We start from the raw sequence: 6,000 nt of genomic DNA, 5'->3' as shown, positions 1-6,000 counted from the left end.
AGGTTCCATACCTTGTTATTTGAGAACACATAGACCACAAGCTTGTTGATTACTTGCAGTGCAAAGACAGAACTCCCCCTGTCATGAACAACCAACTCTCCTCTTGAAACATGGAGATCACACATGAACATATCCAACACCCCCAGGTTGGACCTTAACAAACTTCCTGATTCAAAGAGAACCCAGACAACTTGATGAATGGAAAACATAAGACGCATCTTCATGTCTTCAAGAGCACACTCCCTGTTCGACCCTCTTGGCTGAACACATCCACACCCTGTGACTATCTCTCTTCTAACTAGAACAGAAAACCACTTCACAACATGACACCATCTGATATTCTTCAGATATCACTGAATCATAAGCTTGATCCAGACCACAATTGGGACATATGCATTCTCATCCCATCAAGAGATACTCTTCCATAGATAGCTCAGAACTCCTTCCACAAGCTCCAAGAGATGAATAGAAAACACCTCCTTTTGTCTTCAACTTACTCCTTTTCTGCTCAAGGTAATTTGTCCCAGACCTTCCTCAAGAATAATCAGCTGCCATAAGTTGATTGTCTTGATTCTTCGAACTCACTTCTGAGATAGACCAAATGCCACTGGTTGATTACCTCCTTCATGAATCCTCATATGAAAAAGTCAAATGCCATTCTTTGACCTCTCCACGTTTATCAGACTTCTCCCAGAGATATTCTGACCTTCCAAGTGAGACTTGAACTTCAAGCTACATGTTGAACAAAACTTAGATTTTCCAAGACATGAACATGTAACATCCTCTCCATCCAGCAACTCCAAAGAACTGCAACAAGAACGATCTTTTTGAAGTATCCAATCTACAACCCTGTAGACCCTTCTATCTCAAGTTGATATGCCACTTCACCACCTAAGATTCTGATGTTGAACCAAATGTCACAACATTGTGTTTTAACATCTAGCTGTTGAATTCAGCTCCTTCTTCTGCCACTTGAAAGAACTTCCTCCCTTCACAGAACAAGAGTTCAATGTTCTCATAGACTTGATTGTGGAACCAAGTTTGAGTAAACATCCTCCATCCTGCAGGTTTGCAGTTAAATCATCCAAGCTCACACCTTAATGAATCCCTGCTTCTTCTCCAAAGACATCAGACACTCTGATGCATGAGTCTTCAGAAGGACCAGTTAGAAACTATCCCTTCAGCTATACCAAGGATTCCACTTCCTAAAGCAAAGCTGTTTCCATGATGTCAAGACCGCTGCCACTTGTTCTTGACTCCACAGTGTGCATTAGCTAATGCACTTCCTTACCTAGATCAGAAATGAACTGATCCAAGTAACCACCATCAGGACTATGATGTTTTCTTCTTCTTGTACACACCAAGGCTGAACATGTTTCTTGCCAGGAAACCTTTTCAGAGATCATATGCTTTTGCTGCCACCAAAGTGATAGATCATAAACCAATGTACTATCCTTCCTGTGATTCTGCACAGGGTCTTGAAGACAAGATGTTCCAACATCTTTTTAAAAAAACATCAGTTATCTTGAGTTCCAAGGATAATCAATTAAATACTTGTAATTGGCACAAGTAGACATTGATCTTAAATCCTTTCCCAATTTTCCTTTCAGATACTTCCACCATAAGAATACTTTGAAAATACTCTTCTTGTGTCAACATCTTCTGCTTGCAAGCACCTCAACAGTTTTTGAGAATCTCTCCAGATTAGATTCACCCTTAGGAATGAGAGAGATGAATCCTTCCTTGCAAATGTGTCACACAACAACCAGAACCCATGTGACACAGGTCAACAGCCAACCAGACCCTAGGTTGACCAAACGTGAGGACGTTAACCAAAACTCCCCCTTAAATTAACAATCATGGAAACTTCACACCAATATCCATGCATTGTACACAAATGTCTCAACATGACATACATCACCCCTACCAGTGGCATGTAACTCTATGAGTTATGCCTATACATACTCGAATCACACCAATCAGACTCCGGCTGACCATAAGTACTAGTGAAAGAAAACAACACCAGTCAATAGTAGATATGCATTGCCAGAGCATACTACCTCAACCAACCTCTGAATCTTCATATTCTCACTCCTTGAAAGAACTGCCACTTCTGAGTGTGGTGTTTGAATAACAAGATTCATGGTCCCAATCCTCTTAATAGCAATCAGGTTACCTCATTATTGACTTCTAACATCCAGGGGACTTGTCTTCCAACACAACATAGTACTTCAGGGAACAACTATCCAACCCTGATCAATCTAGCAGGAAATTTCACAATGTCACATCTCAACCAACTCCACTTCTAGAGATCAGACTTCTAAAAGTGACCTTCTTGAGCATACACACAGTTGACCCTACCCTTGTCAACTTAGCACACACAGATGTCTCCTCTTCCAGGTCAGGAGTAGGTTCCAAACAAAAGTATCCCTTTGTTTGACACCTAAACACATCTGCTCTTCAACCAGTAGCTGCATACTTGTTGAACAACATGTTCTATCATCACATAGAACATTAGTTCCACCTCCTTGGAACAAACCCTCCTTGAAAGTCTTCAAGGTCTTCATATACACTACCCAAGAGAGTAAAAGAATCAGTGATCAGGTGATTCTTACCATCCTGAAGTGAGAACGTCATGATGAGTGGACTTGAGGAGACTCAAGTATCTTTGACATCTTCAGTAGATTATGATGAAATCTTGAATACAGAAGCCTTTCATCCACATGAGGGGAAACTACATCAGAGTTTGAGTTTTGCCAGGTATTATGCAGCGAAAATTATAATACAACTCAACCTATGAACACACACTTCACTAGATCAGCCTCCAAGAACATACCAAGTTTGAATATGATTCAATACTAGCACAGCTGTCCCACACAAAGTCCAATTGCCAACCTCCAGAGACAGGTACACACAGTTCCTGTCATGAATAGTCCATCCACCTACTTCAAGGGACCATTCAGGGAAATCACAGAACCTTCCACGGGTTCCAACATCAGTACTAAAATAACTCCTTGCAAGATACCAGAAAGTTTCACCCATGGATCTCATCCAGAGACAGAACAGGATGCCTGCTCTGATACCAATTGAAATTCTGGTATAGTCAGAGTTCAAATGTTCTACACAAAGTCATGACATCTGATCCAACATTGTTACTAATACAGCAAGACAATTATAAAAATTAAAACCCAGTACTCATATGCACACAGTCACAGATGTCATGACATCTGCTACTATACCACCATGGACAAAAGAACATCCAGTTTTGCCCATCTAGTACAAAGACACAGTAGAGATCAAACATAACACTTATGTTTATTGATCCAGCCCAGTTATCAGCATGATGTCTCAACATTGATTTGAACATCACCTGTTCCAACGTTACAGAAGGTTGAACTGTAACAGACCAATCAGTTTATACATCAGTATTAGCAGTCAATTATGAATGTCATAACATTCTGTTTTGCATTCAGACTGCAGGCTATGTGTCAGGTCTGTTATTCCCTTCATAAACAGACTAACACCAGACTGAGTTATAACAGACAAAATATAGTGTGCAGAAGGTAAAAACACCAGTAATTGTTAACCCAGTTCGGTACAACATTACCTACTCTGGGGGCATACCAAGCCAGGAAGAAGATCCACTATTAGTAGTATTAATTCAGAGTTAAACTCCCCCGTTTACAACTCTTCACTTAATCCCTACCCAATGCAATCTATACCTAGGCACTCCTAGATACAAACCTCCAGTTTCCATTCCTATCACTACAATTACAATGTAATGTTTAAACAACTTGAACATGCTTCACAGCTTCGTTCAAGAACATAACAACTCTTGCCTACAGGCTTTGAGTTACAAATAATCTCATGCTTTCAAGCACTGAGAAACACCTGGTAACCTTCCCACAGGTTGGGAGGTTTACCTCACACACACCTCTAATTTTTACATTGTTTGAGGCTTACAAAACCTAGGTTACAATATGCTATTTATAACCTAACCACCCAACTGGATTTGGGCCTTCAGAAATCGCAGCAAAGCTTTTCCTTTGCTGTTACAGAGCTGACAGAATTCTTCTGCTACAATCAAGGTCTTCAATCTTTTATTTCCTAAAAGATCTCCATATTTTGAAACTGTATATTCACCAAATATATTCACCAAATCTTCTGATTGAATCTTCAAGATCTCCACATAGGAGTTAGGATATTCACCAGATATCCTAATTAATCATTTAACACAAACCAGAATTAACTGATTCAGTTTTATACACATGTGAGATGTCACAGTCCCGATGTCGTGACATCTTACATGACATGTTGGTCCAGATGTTGAACTTCTTCAACCCAACATATTAAAACAACAGAGGTGATTAAATTATTTGTTTTACAAAATTAATGCCAATCTTAAGGTACTAACAGGGCTTTATTACCAGCGAGAAGGGTATTGAATGTGATCCTTCCAAGGTCAAAGCAATACAAGAGATGCATGCTCCCAAAACTGAGAAGCAAGTCAGAGGTTTTCTCGGCCGCTTGAATTATATTTCCATATTCATTTCCCACATGACTGCTACATGTGCGCCTATATTCAAGCTTCTTCAAAAAGATCAGTCTTGTGATTGGACCGAAGATTACCAGAAAGCACAGCTTCTGAAATTCGTATTTGAGCACAGCGGATAGCAGTTCTCAATGTCATGTCCGGGTGCTCCTTGATGAAAAGCACAGTGGAGGTCTGGTTTGTACCATCATGGAAGTGGTTCAGGAATTTATGGAGGATTTCTTGGTTGGAGCAGGTTCTTGAGAACCAACGATGGATAAAGCTCTGCATATGTCATAGAAATCGGGTCAAAAGAGACCTTCTTCCTCTCGAAAGTTTGTTGTTGATGATTGTTGGTATTGTTGTTGTTGTTGTTGTTGTTGTTGAAAGTGTTTGTTTGTTGGTATTGTTGTTGTTGTTGAAAGTGTTTGTTCGTTGCTGTGGTTGTTGTTGTTGACGTTGTTGTTGTTGAATTGGTGTGGTTTGACTGTTTGAAAATACTGGAATTACCGAGGATACTTGATGATGGTGTTGACGGGGTGGTTGATTCCTTATGATCTGAGGCCTCCTCTACCTCCCACTGGAAATTACGTTGGCTTCGCTGTCTTTCTTCTTCCCGAAGCTGCTGCCATATCTCTTGCTAGATGATACCTCCTCCTTTGAAAATCGTCCTTCTGGGACACCTTCTTCAAGCCGCATCCCCATATTTACCATTTCGGTAAATTCATTGTGGGCACTGGCGATCATACGTTCATAGTAAAATAAACTCAGGGTCTTCAAAAAGATCTTTGTCATCTCCTTCTCCTCTAAAGGAGGGGTGATCTAAGCAGCTAATTCTCTCCATCTTTGCGCATATTCTTTGAATGTCTCCTTATCCTTTTGAGACATGGACCTCAACTGGTCTCTATCAGGCACCATATCCATATTATATTTATACTGTTTGACAAAATCTTCTCCCAAATTGTTGAAAGTGCGAATGCTTGCACTGTCCAACCCCATATACCATATAAGCGCCGCACCGGTGAGACTGTCTTGGAAGTAGTGAATCAACAGCTGATCATTGTCAATTTGGGTAGACATTTTGCGGGAATACATCACCAAATGACTGAGCAGACATGAGTTCCCTCTGTATTTTTCAAAGTCAGGGACTTTGAACTTCACCAGAATCTTCACATTCAGCACCAGACATAATTCTATAGCACTCTTCCTAAAAAGATCCTTTCCTCTCAAAGTCTTCAATTCCTTGCGCATCTCAAGAAATTGATCCTTCATCTCATCCATTTTCTCATACACGTCTGAGCTCTCAGATGGCTCAGAATCTTAAATGGTGTCTTCCACACGAGGTAAGGTGTGAGCAACGGGAAGTGGCACATACATGACCGGGCTAGATTGACGATATAGAAGCAAAGGTAGGCGCAAAGCTTTCAGGCATGAAGTTCGGCGGCATTCCCCATGGGAATCTGGCAGGC

The sequence above is a fragment of the Lathyrus oleraceus genome, chromosome 6, assembly GCF_024323335.1.
Source record: "Lathyrus oleraceus cultivar Zhongwan6 chromosome 6, CAAS_Psat_ZW6_1.0, whole genome shotgun sequence".
NCBI lineage: Eukaryota > Viridiplantae > Streptophyta > Magnoliopsida > Fabales > Fabaceae > Lathyrus > Lathyrus oleraceus.
Note: the sequence above shows the minus strand (reverse complement) of the source record.